This window comes from Stigmatopora argus, chromosome 2 (genome assembly GCF_051989625.1).
Source record: "Stigmatopora argus isolate UIUO_Sarg chromosome 2, RoL_Sarg_1.0, whole genome shotgun sequence".
NCBI lineage: Eukaryota > Metazoa > Chordata > Actinopteri > Syngnathiformes > Syngnathidae > Stigmatopora > Stigmatopora argus.
Genome location: NC_135388.1, coordinates 4,468,994 through 4,484,996, shown reverse-complemented (window position 1 = coordinate 4,484,996; position 16,003 = coordinate 4,468,994). Strand labels below are relative to the sequence as shown.

General features: G+C 38.4%; 1 protein-coding gene across 2 annotated transcripts in view; it reads right to left on the bottom strand.

The window, feature by feature from the left end:
* adcy7 (adenylate cyclase 7) overlaps positions 1-14,856 on the bottom strand; it is a 43,618-nt gene extending 28,762 nt beyond the window's left edge. The window contains exon 1 of one of the 2 annotated variants that reach the window (XM_077587817.1): positions 14,657-14,856. The gene's annotated coding sequence lies outside the window, so the exon portion shown is untranslated. The remainder of the gene's footprint in view (positions 1-14,656) is intronic. The other variant, XM_077587826.1, reaches the window with a different exon arrangement.
* Positions 14,857-16,003: the final 1,147 nt, after the last annotated feature.

Here is a 16,003-nt window from a genome sequence, read left to right as displayed (position 1 = left end):
TGACAATTATTGATTTAAAAGGGGGATAATCAGGAAATTTAATATATATCTATACTCTTCATTTTAATTTGATCCTAAAACTGAAAGTCGGCACTCATGATTTACTTTCCCGGGCCACACAAAATGATGCGGCGGGCCAGATTTTGCCCCCGGGCCGCCACTTTGACACATGTGCTTTAGCCATTTTAGCCTTGCCTCTAAACTTGGAATTCATCTCCGAACTTTAACACAGTTGAACAAACGCCAATGGTTCGTGCCACGCTAGCTATTCCGCCTCCGTGAGCACATGAAGGATGGTAGCGTAGCAATGTAGCGGCCATTAGATTAACCCTCTTGCCCTCGCATATTGAATTAGCCTCCTTTGCTGCCGAACCGCTAACGATATTAACGGGATCCCGTATCAGTGTTGATTTAAATTGCCATCAGGCGTAATAATAATAATTACAAATAAGCGAGACGGATAAAACAGTCGGTGCTAGCTAGCATCATCCTTCGCTACGACTTAGCGACTATTGTTTGGACGTCAAAGAAGGTCTTGCTAAATTTAAACCTTATTGGCGTCTAAACATGTCAGCCGTGAGACAAATTCAATATTGAAATGGCGCTGATTCAATTTAGTCGGGCCATTTCCTTGTCAAATGCTGTTTGCATTTGAAAAAACACCCGCGCGCTGGCGTATCAGTAAACGATCATGTTTCACTTTGTGAAGTCGCCGTGGCTTAACTGGACAGAAGGTAAAGAAAAATGATCTAATTTAGCAAAAGATGGTGCGATACAATACTCCGTTTTTGTTTGTTTGTAGGTGTGGTTGATTTTTATGCTGTTGCGACTTATACAGTGGTACCTCGACATACGATCGTAATCCGTTCCGAGACTGAGATCGTATGTCGAGCTTTTCGTAACTCGAGCGAACGTTTCCCATTGAAATGAATTGAAAACAAATTAATTTGTTCCAACCCTCTGAAAAAACACCAAAAACAGTATATTGGATTGGAAAAAATGTTTTATTTCTTCTAATTCGCCATCTATTAACAAAGTAACACATAACTAGTGGTTTAATAGTAATAAAATGTGTTTAATAGATGCAAAATTAGACGCATTTCGCGGAGGGGAGAGACAACGAGGGGACAACACTAAAACCAATTGGCATTTCGTCTTTGTAGCCTTGCAATTTTGTGCATGTCATCTTTTTATGCGCATATAAGCCGTACCTTCGATTCAGTAATCATTTTTTGTCCGAAAAATGCGGCTTATATTTGGTTAAATACGGTAACATGTTCGGGGGGACTTAATCCACGGCAACAACGCACTCGTAAACGAACAAACAAATTTAAATTAACTTTGATAAATATATACAGACACACTCAAACATACGTTTAATGTAACTTTACACAAAACTGAATTCTAGTTTTGTCTTTTGTTACCTTCGTTTACCGGGTTAGCGGTTTGCCACGCCTCCACCCTCACGTTCGCTATCGATTCTCCGATCGTTTGCTGTTGTATTTCCTTCAAAATATTCCGAAAATGATGCACACAAATGTCCTCACAATAGGATAACGCACGACCACTTGCCAACGAGAAGTAGTCTTGAATAAGCGATCGTGTGAGCTAACAGGCTAAGGAAGGAAAAGCAGGAAATGCAATAGCTGAGCTTTTCCATGTATTGATTGTGGGTAATGACGTTTTATTCTGAGAAAGGGTGCCATTGCCTATGGGTGTTGTGTGCACGAGTATACTTCATTACCCAGAAAGCCCTCTTTTTACCCACGCATGCGCGTTGTGCGTTTCCTGGTCGAAAATCGTTCAGTCCTCGTAGATATAGTAGTTATACACGAAAGAGATGCGGCAAAAAAGACAGTGCGCTACAATGATAAACCGCCTCTCATGTCATGGCCACCTGGCTTCGTCGCATCTCGAAATTTTAATTGTATCGCGAGCGAATTATTCGATCCAAATTTTCGTTGTAACACGAGCATGTTGTATCACGAGGTACCACTGTACTCAGATCGACTTGTAGTCCACAATAAGAAAAAAACAGTACTGTAGACTTCACAAGACACCGTTTCTGACCTACTATCAACATCATCTTCACCACGGCAACACGCTATGATGCTACGACCTCACAAAGATGCCGAAAAAAGACTTTAAAGTCCCCACGTGGTCCTTTACGCCAACGAAGAACACTTTCTGGTGCATCGGGAACGAGTCGTGAAGGGAAAGGGTGCAGTTGCTTGTCCAAAAAAAAAAATGTATTTTCTTTCTAGCCTGTGGAAAGGCGTGGTCATTCTCTACGGGATGGCGATGCGGTTCGTGGTGGGCGCCTTTTTCGGCAACCTGGTCAAACAGGTCAACGGCCTGAAGGACCAGCTTTGGATGGTCAACCTGAGGATGGAGCTCCAAGGCCAGAGAGTCCAGGAGCTCTTGGCCGAGCTGCGGCAAAAACAAAAGGACAACAAGCCCCTGTGGAAGCAGGTGGAGTATTTGACCAATCGGCTCCAGGCCGAGAGGAACGACGCGGCGGCGGAGGGCGAGCTGAGGCGAAAGGAAGCGGCCAGGTGTTTGACGGAGGAGAGGCTGAGGATGGGAGCCCGGCACAGGCGCCAGAGGGAGGACCTCTTCAAGGACATCAAGTTGTTCCAGGTTAAGTCCAGGGACAACCAGAAGAGGCTGGAGGAAGACCTGGCGGCCAAGGCGGCACAACTGGACGCTAGCAAAGAACGGGGACGACGCCTACAGGAGATTCTGACCAGGAAGAGGGCGTCAGGAGATGGCGGTAAAATGACGCCAGTTGGGAAGCTTCAAAGTTTGACTTCCCTTTGATGAAGAAGTTCGACTAGAAACTAGATTTTTTTTTTTACCTAGGTCAAGGGTGTCAGACTCGGCCGCGTTAACGTCAACTCGATTTCATGTGGGCCGGACCATTTTAGATATAATATTTAGATTTTTTTTTTAAATAAATGGATTAAAAGAACTGGATTAAAAGCCCTGAATATTCAGTTTATTATAGATCTAAAACAATGTTTATTTTAGCTTTTTTTAAATATATTTTTAGATTTTACAAAATGGTTTTTGAACTAAAAACACAGAAAAAATGGATTAAAAAATTACAATTATTGATTTAAAAGGGGGAAAGTCAGGAAATTTAATATATATCTATACTCTTCATTTGAATTTGATCCTAAAACAGAAAGTCGGCACTCATGATTTACTTTCCCGGGCCACACAAAATGATGCGGCGGGCCACATTTGGCCCCCGGGCCGCCACTTTGACACATGTGGCGTAGGGTATCAGTCACTGTAATTTTTTTTTGTATGTTTTGTTTTGGCTGTCATCTCACCAAGTGTATTTTTCAGTTCATTCTTGGGAGTAAATTCATTAACAAGAATTTACTCACGGTAAATTTACAGCCAGGGTGCAGCACCAAACCATCCAGATGGTACAGTCTGGAACAGATAATGTGCCAAATGGGAGTTTGGCATTGGTCTAAGCTAGGTCTCTGATTGGCTGGTTTGCATTCACACCACACCAGCACAAAAGCCAGCCAGTTTTTGGATTTAGTTCAGAGCAAATATTGCAGGTGTTGAACACACTCATTGTCTTCGACCATATCTCAGATTTTGATGCACACATCCAACTTTTTGTAATATACGACCATTTTTTTTTTAATAGCCAGTGTTATGCATGCGCGGAAGAGTTAAAAAGACAGAAATGCAAGAAAACCATGGCAGGTTCCATTAACCAATATGAAATTAATTTAATATGTCATCCAATTTTGATATGAAGAAGCTAGATTGGATTTTACAACAGCAAAAAGTGGCCTGTTTTGGACTTGAACCCAGAACTAAAAGTCACCCAAATCGGAACACCAGCTCTTCAAGAAAAATATCTCACTAGAATTGGGGAAAAGAATGAATTATGGACATCAGAATGCTGATTTTATTACTTCCAATTTTATCTTTTTTTTCAAGCTATTTTGCCGAAACAACATTTTTCGATGACATTTCACTAATTTAAATTTGTCCACTTGTGTCACTGTACTAAGGCATAGATTTTTTTTTTTTTTTTTAAAGATTGATTAAAATTCAACTTGAATTTTTAGGGAAAAAGGACAGATGTCCAAAAAGTGGCATTAATATTACAAACCTTAAGATAAGATTCCCACATTAAAAAAATTAAGCGCGAGGGTGTGCAAATGAGTCAATGATGTAATATGCATGAAACAATATCAGCAGAAAAATGACAGACGTCCAATCTGCTTTCAGACTGTGCGTAGGGAGAATAATTTGATCAGTCATAAATCTCCTGATGGCACGTTGCAATTACCTCCACAAATAAGTCGCCATTTTATTAAAATCCATTTAGCACGTGCTGTTCAAATACACTCGAAAGGAGATCCAATCCAGACGGTGGACTTGGATTTAAAATAGTTTGGACCTGTGGAAAAAAAAAGCCTCGTGTTTTCAATTGAGTTTTAAAAGTGGCCTTGAAAAGTGACATGAAAGACTGCGGAAAATTTAGTTATTGACGAAGATACGATAGCGTGTACTAAAATTCTGATTAACAATCGCTTAGGTTGTTAAAAGTTGGATAAACGTTAGAAAATATGGAATTATTTGGGCTTTTAAAATGGTTAAAAAAAAATTAAAGACGTATTATTTGCTTCTTATATTTAACGTTTTTAATTTTTAAAAGGGAGTGAGCATTAATCACTCTGTCATCTTACTTTTTTTAATTAAAATGGAAAAAAATGAAATATTTTATCATTTTTGGGGGAGAAAGGAATACAATATTCAGATTTTCGGAGTCCTCAAGCTGTTTCTTACATATTTTGACTTTTTTTTTCTCCCAATGCTCGTATTCATCTCCTAAATATTATTTAAATGTCTTTATATCAATTAAACGCCTAATTGAAAAGTAATTGTTGATCAAATGAACTTTTCGGCAAACATTTTGTTTATTTTTAAATTTTATTTATCATTTAGTTCATTAGAAAAAGTTTAAAAAAAAAACTAGGAAATATCCGCTTTATTTTGTATTGTTTATATGTATATATATATTATATTAGCATATTTATAATAGTTATTATAGTATAGTATATTATTATTATAATATTATTATATCATTATAATATTATTATAGTATAATAGTAATTAACACAATTATAATATTATAATAGCAATTATTGTCTTATTTCTTTTGCGTTGTTATTGTTGACGTACATTTCAATGAAGAATTATTTTAGGATCAAACATTTTTAAAGATGTATTATTTGCTTCTTATTTTTAACGTTTTCAATTTTTAAAAAGAGCATTAATCACTCCGTCATCTTGGTTTTTTAAAGTAAAACGGGAAAAAAACGAAAAATGTTCTCATTTTTGGGAGAAAAAGGAATAAAATACTCCGATTTCTGGAGTCCTCATTGAAGTTGGGCACATGATTTACCTTTTTGAGCCAAACAAAATAACACGGCGGGCCAAATCGGGCCCCCGAGCCCCATGTTTGATGACACAATAGTTAGCCTGTACCATTTACTGATTTTTTCAGTTACAAAAATTTCCGTGTATGAATTCCAACCTGCTCAACGTTATTGTGCACAGGAGTCATAAAGTCAGCAAAGCGAGCCGATCTCATTACCTCAAGCGACTCCTGGGAGTTACGGGTGGATGGAAAGGGGGCGGAGCTAAAGCACTCATAGAATAGCATCGTTGTCTTTGCTTAAACTACTCCTGTTGCCAGCTGGAGAACTTTTGGAATATCTTACTACACTGCACTTTCAATGGAGGCTCTGTCCATATTTCAGTTTGTGGCAGGAATCGGGTTACAATTTTAAAAAAAATAAAAAAATAAATCCACCAAGGAATGTGTAGGAAGGTAAAAGTTGTTGGAGGGAGGAATGTCTGGAGGCCACAGCAGACTTCCACACGTTTTTGTGGCCGAGAGGAGGTTTGGAGACTATTTTAACCGCCCAAAATGACCCAAACAAGTTTCTAGGACAAGACGGCGGCCAACATGACAAGCTTTGTTAACGTATCGCCTGCCTTTGACGACACTAGACGTCCGATCCATTTGAATTGGGTCTAGCAGCGAAAGAACGAATGATCATTTGCTGCCATTTACCGTTTTTTCTTGCATATATGTCGTATTTGTCACTAATAAAAATGATGACTGAATTGAGGGTGCGGCTTATATGCGCATAAATTAGTCTTGACCGCAAGGTGACAAGGACGAAAGGCCGATACGGTCATTTATTTCAAAATAAGAGAAAAGATAAACATATAAAACGCTCATTAACAACATTTATTTTGATGTCTATGAATGAAATTACATTTTTTTTTTTAAATCTTGCATGTACGCCGTATTTCTCGCTCAAAAAAATGATGACAGAATCGAGGGTACGGCTTATTGTGTGCGGTCATTTGGTCGCCCGGACCCAAACAACGGGCGACCAAAAGACCGGCGACAAAACATGGTAAAATAACACGGTCTACGCATCAATAAAAGCCAACAATGGCCATGAGCAGTTTCACTGAGTGCACTTGTGAGTGTATAAGAGTTTGTATGTACATGCGCTGTCCCTTTAAGAAGCTACGTCAGTCAGGGTCTTAACAAGTTCTCCAACAAAAAACAATAAAAGACCGGGAAATTTGGAGCTTTTCTTTAGCCTAATAATTACTAGGGCATTAAGTATGACTAAACAGTATGTCACAGTTTGTATTTAGGGAATTTGAGCAACGATTTAAATGGTAATTATCAATAACTTTCCGGGCGACCAAAAGACCGGCGACCGAACGACCGAGTAACACGGCTTATATGCGCACAAATTAGACTTGACATGCACAAAACTGCAAGGTGACAAGAATGAAACACCATAACGCAAGACAATGCGGCCGATATGGTCATTTATTTCAAAATAGAAAAAAGATAAACAGATAAAACACTTATTAACAAAATTTATTTTTATGTCTATGAATGAAATAAAAAAAAAACGTATCGTCTATAAAACGTGAAAAAACTCAATTATTTGTGACCGCCATTGCTCGCCCATCTTGCCTAAGGATGACAGACTAGACCACTACGGACACACTTCCTGGTTGTACTGCTCACTTGACTTCCTTTTTGAATTTGTCTACGTACCGGAAACAATGTGCAATCCAGCAGATGATCCTTTCGATTCATAAAGTATCTCAGAAATAGCACGTACGATGACTTTTCTTAAGATTTTCCCTTCAAAGTAACACATTTCTACTCCCTATTAAAACCATAAATACAGAAGAGAAAATGGCGAATCAGGGGGCGGCTTATACGAGAGAAATTTTCAAATTCAACGGTTTTAAGGTAATTTTAAGAAGAAAATACGGTAATCGCAATCTATCCATGCTACTTTCCCGCTTCGAATGGATTAGACGGACACCAGGCCATGTTTTGAAGGACGGTTCGAACTTTTGAAACGGAACTTTAAAAAAAAAAAAACGCATTTTGTACTTTTGCCATTCTAATTTCAGAGTTAACAAACACGAGCGACAAACCCATGAGATTCAAGGCCAGCGTCGACGGGCGACCGCACGCGCTCTCACTTCCTTGGCAACAACGTGACTCATTTCCCCATTCACGCGGCAAGGACGGCTTGGTATATTCAAAAAGAAAAAAAAACAGGAACCTGAAGCCATCGCACAATTAAGAGTCTCAGAATCAAGCGTGGTGAAAGAAAAGCTCCTCTTTTGTCAGACACAGAAGGACAACCGGAATAAACCAGATTTTGTTTCAGTATCGAGTTCTCCGTTTCTGCATTCACGCCGTGTCGTTTTTTTTTTGGTTAACGATGACGAGCTAAACGGACGTCTCGGATGACTAAAATGTTTGGCTAGACAAAAATGCAAAATAATTTGCCATATGTTTCCAAACCATGACATTATTTTGCCTTTTGCGATATATATCACCCAACTATGATATATAAAACTTGGTGCTGACATTTTACACATCCATCTTTATTATTGGCAAAAAAGAGCTGTTCTACAAAGCACTTTTAGCCAGCGGATTGCGCTCAATGTGTTTTTTTTTAAACATTTTTATTATTATATATTTTTTTAATGGAATTCCATATGCCATAGTAGTACCACAAATCAGCCGCAAGGTGTCCCTGATAGTTACTAAGCTCTCCCTGCTAATCGTTCGTGAGTAATGCATGAAGACAATTGGAAATAGCAACGCATAAAATCCACACAGAATACAGACAACACATTTTGGTCCAATAGGAACATTGAAAAATTTATTATAGATCAAATGATGCTGTCTAATATGGATACTACTGTTTTGCTTCGATTTACATTGGACAGTTTTATGTTGAAGCACTACTTGATGCATAACTACTATTCATAATACAATATATATAATATATGTAATATGGTTAACGCGTCGGCCTCACAGTGGGGGACCTGGGTTCAAATCCAGGTCGGTTCGCCTGTGTGGACTTTGCATGTTCTCCCCGGGCCTGCGTGGGTTTTCTCCGGGTACTCCGGTTTCCTCCCACATTACAAAAACATGCATGGTAGGCTGATTGGACACTCTAAATTGCCCCTAGCTATGAGTGTGAGTGTGAATGTCCTGCGATTGGCTGGCCAACAATTCAGGGTATCCCCCCCGCCTCTGGCCCGAAGTCAGCTGGGATAGGCTCCAGCACCCCCCGTGAGCCTAGTGAGGATAAAGCGGTTCAGAAAATGAGACGAAAAATAATATATAATGTGATAATTCTATCATTTTCCAGCAAACGATTGCATTACATAATGGCACATCGATAATGTGATATAAAATCTGATATTTTCAATCTTGGGCAGCACCTTTTTGTTTTTCACATTTTTTATGAAAAAAGGGGACTATAAAAATGGTGGGGGGAAAAAAACAAAAATACTACTATTCAGTTATTTCAAAAATAAAACTTATATTCCAACACATATGATGAGGGCCTCTTTTTAATTCTGCTCCAGGCTATCGAAATGATTTTTTTTGGGGTAGCAAGAGAAGCTAATCACTCGTCAGCCACCTCAGGAGACGCAGTGGGCGGGCCTAATAAAAAAGACAGCACGGTGGCACCTAAAGGCAAGCCAATATCATCATCATCTAATATTTGTCTCCAAGCTCAATCATTCCATGAACAGTGTGAAGCTTTTGTACCAACTTCAACATGGCGGCCTGAGGGAAGGAAACACGGTTGGATGCTTCATCTAATGTTCATTTTTTTAACACTATTAACATGTTTTACAATCGTTATAGATTTCAGTTTTACATGAGCTTATTTGCTCACATTTTTTTGCACTGACAATAACAATTAGCGCCAATGTTCTATCAATTAGTAGAAAACTGAGCTTTTTGTTCATGTAAATACCAACTTTTTGTAAAGAGTGCACCTTTTGTTGCCAAAGAATAGTGTTTTCCAGTTTTTTAGACAATTTAGCACGTTATTTGGCCTGATTAGCAACTTTTGAAAGGATCGAGTTCCGCCGATTAGCCCATTTTAAACAGCATTCGGAGGATTTTATTGCTAACTTGGGCTCCATCAAATACTTGGTGCCATGATAAAAATAAAAAATACAAAAATAAAACAGTTTAAGGCTAGCCATGGGTGTTTTGATGAATTTAAAGTGAGCGGAAAGGCACAGCATGTGTTACAACAAAGCTGCCGTGCTAGCACTGATAGCTGTTAGCGCTGAGTTCATCAAATAGCCTATTTTGGGGATTTTTAAGAGGACATTGTGGATAGAATGTGAAGTGGATTTAGTTTTTTCTCTTTTGTACAGTGACTTTTTTAAATTTTTTAAATATATTTTATGGCCATAATGGGACTTATATTTGTGTTTAATCTTACAGTATTCCCTCGATTATCGCGGTTAATGTAGACCAGACATGGCCGCGATAAACAAAGAACTGCGAAGTACGGTCACACATACTTTAAATTTTTTTTTTATTATTATTTGTAATTTTTTTAATTTTTTTTAAAATTATCATTATTATTAATTTTGCTTCAGTGCTGAGTCATAGTAGCAAGCGGAGGACAGGGGAGTGGCTTCCGCTAGCGAGTTTCAGCATGGATTTTCCCATTTTTATGAATTTACAATAAAAAAAAAAATATTTAAAAAAATTACCCCAGAAAAAAAATCCACGATGTAGTAATCCACGATAGTTGAAACCGTGATATTCGAGGGATTACTGTACTTCCAGACTAAATACGCAACACAGCAAGATAGCATCCACGTTAGCACCGCGCTAATCGTTAGCATCTACGTAAGAAAATCAATCCCGTTCTCAGTAAACAACTCCAAATCGTACAAAAACGACACAGGAAGACAAAAAGATATCTTCTGAGAAACTCACCCACTCACTTCCTGCCCTTTATCGTCTTCTACGACTACTTCCTTTGACCACTAGATGGTGCAAAATCCCAAACCGCGAGCGAGCACAACCTAATTCGTCTTTATTCGATGCATTTGGTATTTATGTGACAAAATCATGAAAATGGAACAGCGGCGGTCCATTTGGTGATTATTCGGAGGCTTTCCAGTTTCTTTTTGAAGGCCCTCACCGGCATTACGTAACGTCCTCGAGCCAAAGTCAGTGAAAACTATTGAAAATGTCGAGAGCGAGGAGGAACAAGACGCCCACACATCCGATTGGGCGCCTTTGCTCCTCAAACAGTAAATCCACCGCGTTGGCTGGTCATCAACGCTTCCGGCTCTTTCAGCACAAACAAATAAGGTGTCAGGGTTCAAGACGGAAACTCGTTACCTCCACCAAGGACGCTTATGTCGGATGCTTGGGTTATGAAATGGATTTTTTTTTTACTGAATGGTCGCTAGGTGAATGTGAGATTTGAATAAACATGTTTGCTTTTGAAGCTTGCATAAGCAAAGAAATAGGAAAATAGCTTTTTAATCACAGCCTGCTATTGACAGCGTGAAACGTGCAATGCACACAAATGTGAGCATTCACAAAATAATTGGATCTTATTATTGTCAATGGCAGCCAATTAGGTAAATATTAATTTTATTGTTTTAAATGTTACTAAATATTTTTACTATTTCTACGTGCGTCATTGAAATATTGTCCTTTAACAGCAATTTTGGGTTACTCAAACTTAATAGCTTTTTTAAATATATCAGTCTGGATGGGATTTGTGAATTAAATATTAAAAATTAAATTAGAGGCCACAGATACCAAATTTAAGCCGTCAACATTATTTTGAGTGGTTTGCAAAAGTTGATCACATTTTTTTAAATTAAAATTCATTCATTCATTGTCTGAACTGCTTTATCCTCACCAGGGTCGCGGGGGGTGCTGGAGCCTGACCCAGCCAATCGCAGGAGCATGAGGAGACAGACAACCATTAACACACACCTAGTGGCAATTTAGAACGTCCAATCAGCTTACCCTGCATGTCTTTGGAATGTGGGAGGAAACCGGACTACCCGGAGAAAACCCACGCAGGCCCAGGGACAACACGCAAACTCCACACAGATGTACCGACCTGGATTTGAACCCAAGACCCCAGAGATTTAAGAGACGCTTTACTGTTTTTCCAGTTTTTTGAAAAACAATATTTAAAATAACCCCCCCCAAAATTTGAATCTTTACCGTCTTCCCTTTTGAATTAAAAAGCCCGAAATTTGACAATGGTTATGACCACCTTTATTATAAAAAAACAAAATCAATTTTATCGAACAAAAACGAAAAACTAGGAGTCCCATTGAAAAAAATAAGTAAAATAAAGAACATAAACAGATGAATAAAAATCTTAAAATGAAACTACCCTTTAAAAAAATGCCAACATACTTAAAATATAAATACACAGCCACATATGAAGAATATTTGCTATTAGGGCACTCAAAACACAGCACCCGGTCCAATTTGAGGTCAACAATGCCCCCCTCCCAAAAAAAATCCCATAATATACCAAAACAGTTGACAATTGATTTGATATTGGATTGATTTTCAATGTTAGCAAGTCCTGTTGGTTTTGATCATATGGTCCTAAAACCCACACTGTGAATGTGTCCATACTAACGAACTTAAATCGCACTTTGTTTAAAGCCGATGAACAAAAGGTCGCCCTCAACCTCTTCCTGCCGGTGCGATGCCATCGAGAGCTATTAGGAAAGCCTCTCCACTCTCTTGGAGGCCTTTTTAGCGTTCCAGTTACCCTGGGAGACCTCGCCCACGGTGTCGCTATTACCTAATCGGACTCCAGATGCACCGAGGGCCACAGAACGCGTTCGAGTGCAGGCACGCATTCAAAACAAATCAATTATTTACAAAGTGCAAAAAGATACCATGCGTCGCCATTCCTTCCAGGCTACTTGAAAAAAAGCAGTTGTGGCTCGCACGCCGTATGTTGAAACACACAAGAGTGTGGCTGCGGTGAAATCAAATGTTTGGCAAGCGATGATTATTATCACAGCAGAAAGTGTGTGATAACATAAGGAAGGAAGTCGCTGAGAACTGAAGCAACTTGACGCATACTATTGCAGAGGTGACAAAAATACGGCCCGCGGGCCACTTTGGGCTCCAGTCGGGCCCATAAAGTGGGTCTGTCTGATGGGGGCTATGTAGCTCATTATACTGTACATGCATGCAGAATTAGATTATTTGGACGCCGGCGCCATGCATTATTGTCAAATACTACAAATCTCCTATAGTTTACTAGCCAGTTTTTACCAAACTACTATCGTATTTTCTCAGATATAAGCCATATTTGTCTCATCTTATTTTCTGAACCACTTTATCCTCACATTAATGTCAAATACTACAAATCTCCTATAGTTTACTAGCCAGTTTTTACCAAACTACTAATGCATTTTCTTGCATATAAGCCATATTTGTCTCATCTCATCTTATTTTTTGAACCGCTTTATCCTGACTAGGGTCGTGGGGGGTGCTGGAGCCTATGCCAGCTGACGCGGAGAGACACCCTGAATTGGTGGCCAGCCAATCGCAGGCCATTCACGCTCACACTCCTACCTAGGGGCAATTTAGAGTGTCCAATCAGCCTACCATGCATGTCTTTGGAATGTGGGAGGAAACCGGAGTACCCGGAGAAAACCCACGCAGGCCCGGGGAGAACATGCAAAGTCCACACAGGTGGACCGACCTGGATTTGAACCCAGGTCCCCCACTGTGAGGCCGACCCACTAACCACATTACATATTATATGATATATATTGTATTATGAATAGTAGTTATGCATCAAGTAGTGCTTCAACATAAAAATGTCCAATGTAAATAGAAGCAAAACAGTAGCATCCATATGAGACAGCATCATTTGATCTATAATATAAATTTTTCAATGTTCATATTGGACCGAAATGTGTTGTTTGCATTCTGTGTGCATTTTATGTGTTGCTATTTCCAATTGTCTTCATGCATTACTCACGAACGGTTAGCAGGGAGAGCTTAGTGATTATCAGGGACGTCTTGCGATCGATTTGTGGTACTACTATGGCCTATGGAATCCCATTAAAAATAAAAAATAAAAATGCAAATTGAGCACCATCCGCTGGCTAAAAGTGCTTTGCAGAACAGCTCTTTTTTGCCAATAATAAAGATGGATGTGTAAAATGTCAGCACCAAGTTTTATATATCATCTTTGGATGATATATATTGCAAAAGGCAAAATAATGTCATGGTTTGGAAACATATGGCAAATTATTTTGCATTTTTGTCTAGCCAAACATTTTAGTCATCCAGGAGGAAACCAGAATACCCAGAGAACACCCACGCAGGCCTGAGGAAACATGCAAACTCCATACAGGTGAACCAACCTGGATTTGAACCCAGGACCCCTAAGCTGTGAGGCTGACGCACTAACCACTCGTCCACCAGGCCACCAGCCATATTTGTAACTCAAAATTATGAATTAATCAAGGGTATATGGCTTATATGCGCATAAGACTTTCTATACTCTATACTGGGTTTGACACCTTTGCAATATAATTACCAACCATTACATTAACATTCTGAAACAAACAAACAAAAACACAGCTCGACATTAAAGCTGAGACTACAGAAAGTAGCACTGCAACAACAAAGGGGTAAACTAATGTTATTTAATTTTTTTAATGGAATATAATAAAGCAAGAGTGAAATCTAAAAGTGTATTTCATTTGTAAACCTTTAGTACAGTACAGCAACAGCTTCAACCAACTTAAGCACGTGTGCGGATCTCGGATCTTTCCAGTCACAAAGCCTCAAATGTTCCATTTATGACTAATAAAGTTTCAAAAATAGAATTTTCTACATTTTCCTGGAGTTGCTGCGTCTCGGTTAATTAAAAGTGCAAGCTGCAAAAAATCAGTCATCACCTGTCTGTCAGCCATGCAATGACAAACCACAAAGCACGCCAATCTTCTAAAAAAAGGCCCTTTTTAAGTTGCTTTAATGGACTTGGAAGTCTTTATCGCGCTTTAAAAGTAGTTATTTTTCGATTTCATCACTTATCGCGTCAAGTCTGCGTAAAGACGTTTAAATTGAACACAACGTCAAGATGAAGGAGGGCAAAGAAAAAAGGGAAATAATCGTGTTTAAAGTCGATATGTCGTGTTAAAGTGGATATGTTTAAAAAAATACATAAATGAAATAAAATCATAGTGGTTAAGAAGTTGAGACACCTACCTTGGGTTCCGCCGTCATCGACACACGCCGCGGGTGAAAAGTCCAGAAGTGACCGCGGAAGGTGGTGCCATCGCCGGCGTAAAGAGGAGCAGATCTCCGGTGTCCTCCTACGGATGTGCATGCGTCAATGTTAGAAGCTCTCCTGTACGACTGGACGCGTTCGAGTGCCAAGCTCCGCCCCCCAAAAAACTCTCTGTTAAAATAAAGCCACGCCCACTAAAGAATCAATGACTGGTCCAATTGGAAGTGTATCGTCGTCAATTCATTTATTGGCATCATTTTTGGCTGATTTGAGAGGCATTCGGACAATTTTTCATTTACTTTTTAATCCGTTTAATTTTTGTGTTTTTTTAACTACCCCCAAACTATTTACTCTTATATTTATATTAAAATGTTGAGTACAAAACACTTTGAATCACACATAAAAGCATTAACATGGAAATATTGCATTTGTGTTGCACACGTTAAGCTTAATTATTGTGTCAAACATTCTCACAAAAAAACAAGTTATATATTATATATATAAATATATTATATATATATATATAAAATATATTATATATATAAATATATAATATATATATATATATATATATATATATATATATATATATATAAATATATTATATATATATATTATATATATATACACATATATATAATATATCAGAGCTGGGCGATATGACATCGATATTGATAATTAATCACAATCTGGTGATGTAATTGCTGTTTAAAATTATTATTAAATTAAGTTTTTATTATTATTGTTGACAAAAAATATTTCACGATAATTATCATTTTATCGCCCAGTTCTAATATATATATATACATATATATAATATAAAACAATTAATGTTTGTGCCCTGCGATTAGCTGGCAACTATTTCAGGGTGTCCCCTGGCAACTGCCCAAAGTTGTCTCCAGCACCCCCAAGACACTCGTGAACATGAGCGCTTATGCAAAGTCTTGAAAGTATTAAAAAATAAACACCCATTCCTGACAATATTGTTTGTTGTTGTTTGTTTTGTTTAGTTGTTTTTTTTTATTGCATGAAATTGGTGAAAAGCAGCAAAGACAAAACAGTCGATACAGTTGAGAAACTTTCTTAACGTCCGGAAAGGTTTGTGTTGGCGTCGGGACATTCACATATTAAACCTTAAATTTTGTAAACCCCCAACGTAGTCGAGTACTACGATATTATGCTTATCATGTATCCATATTCGTATATAACGCAACACGAGTGCTTCGATACTGCATTTAAACCTAGTATTGCATTGAAAATGGCTGCCAAGATTCATTTTTAAAGGAAAATACATACGGTATTTGCTGGCTGAAATTTCCTGCTAA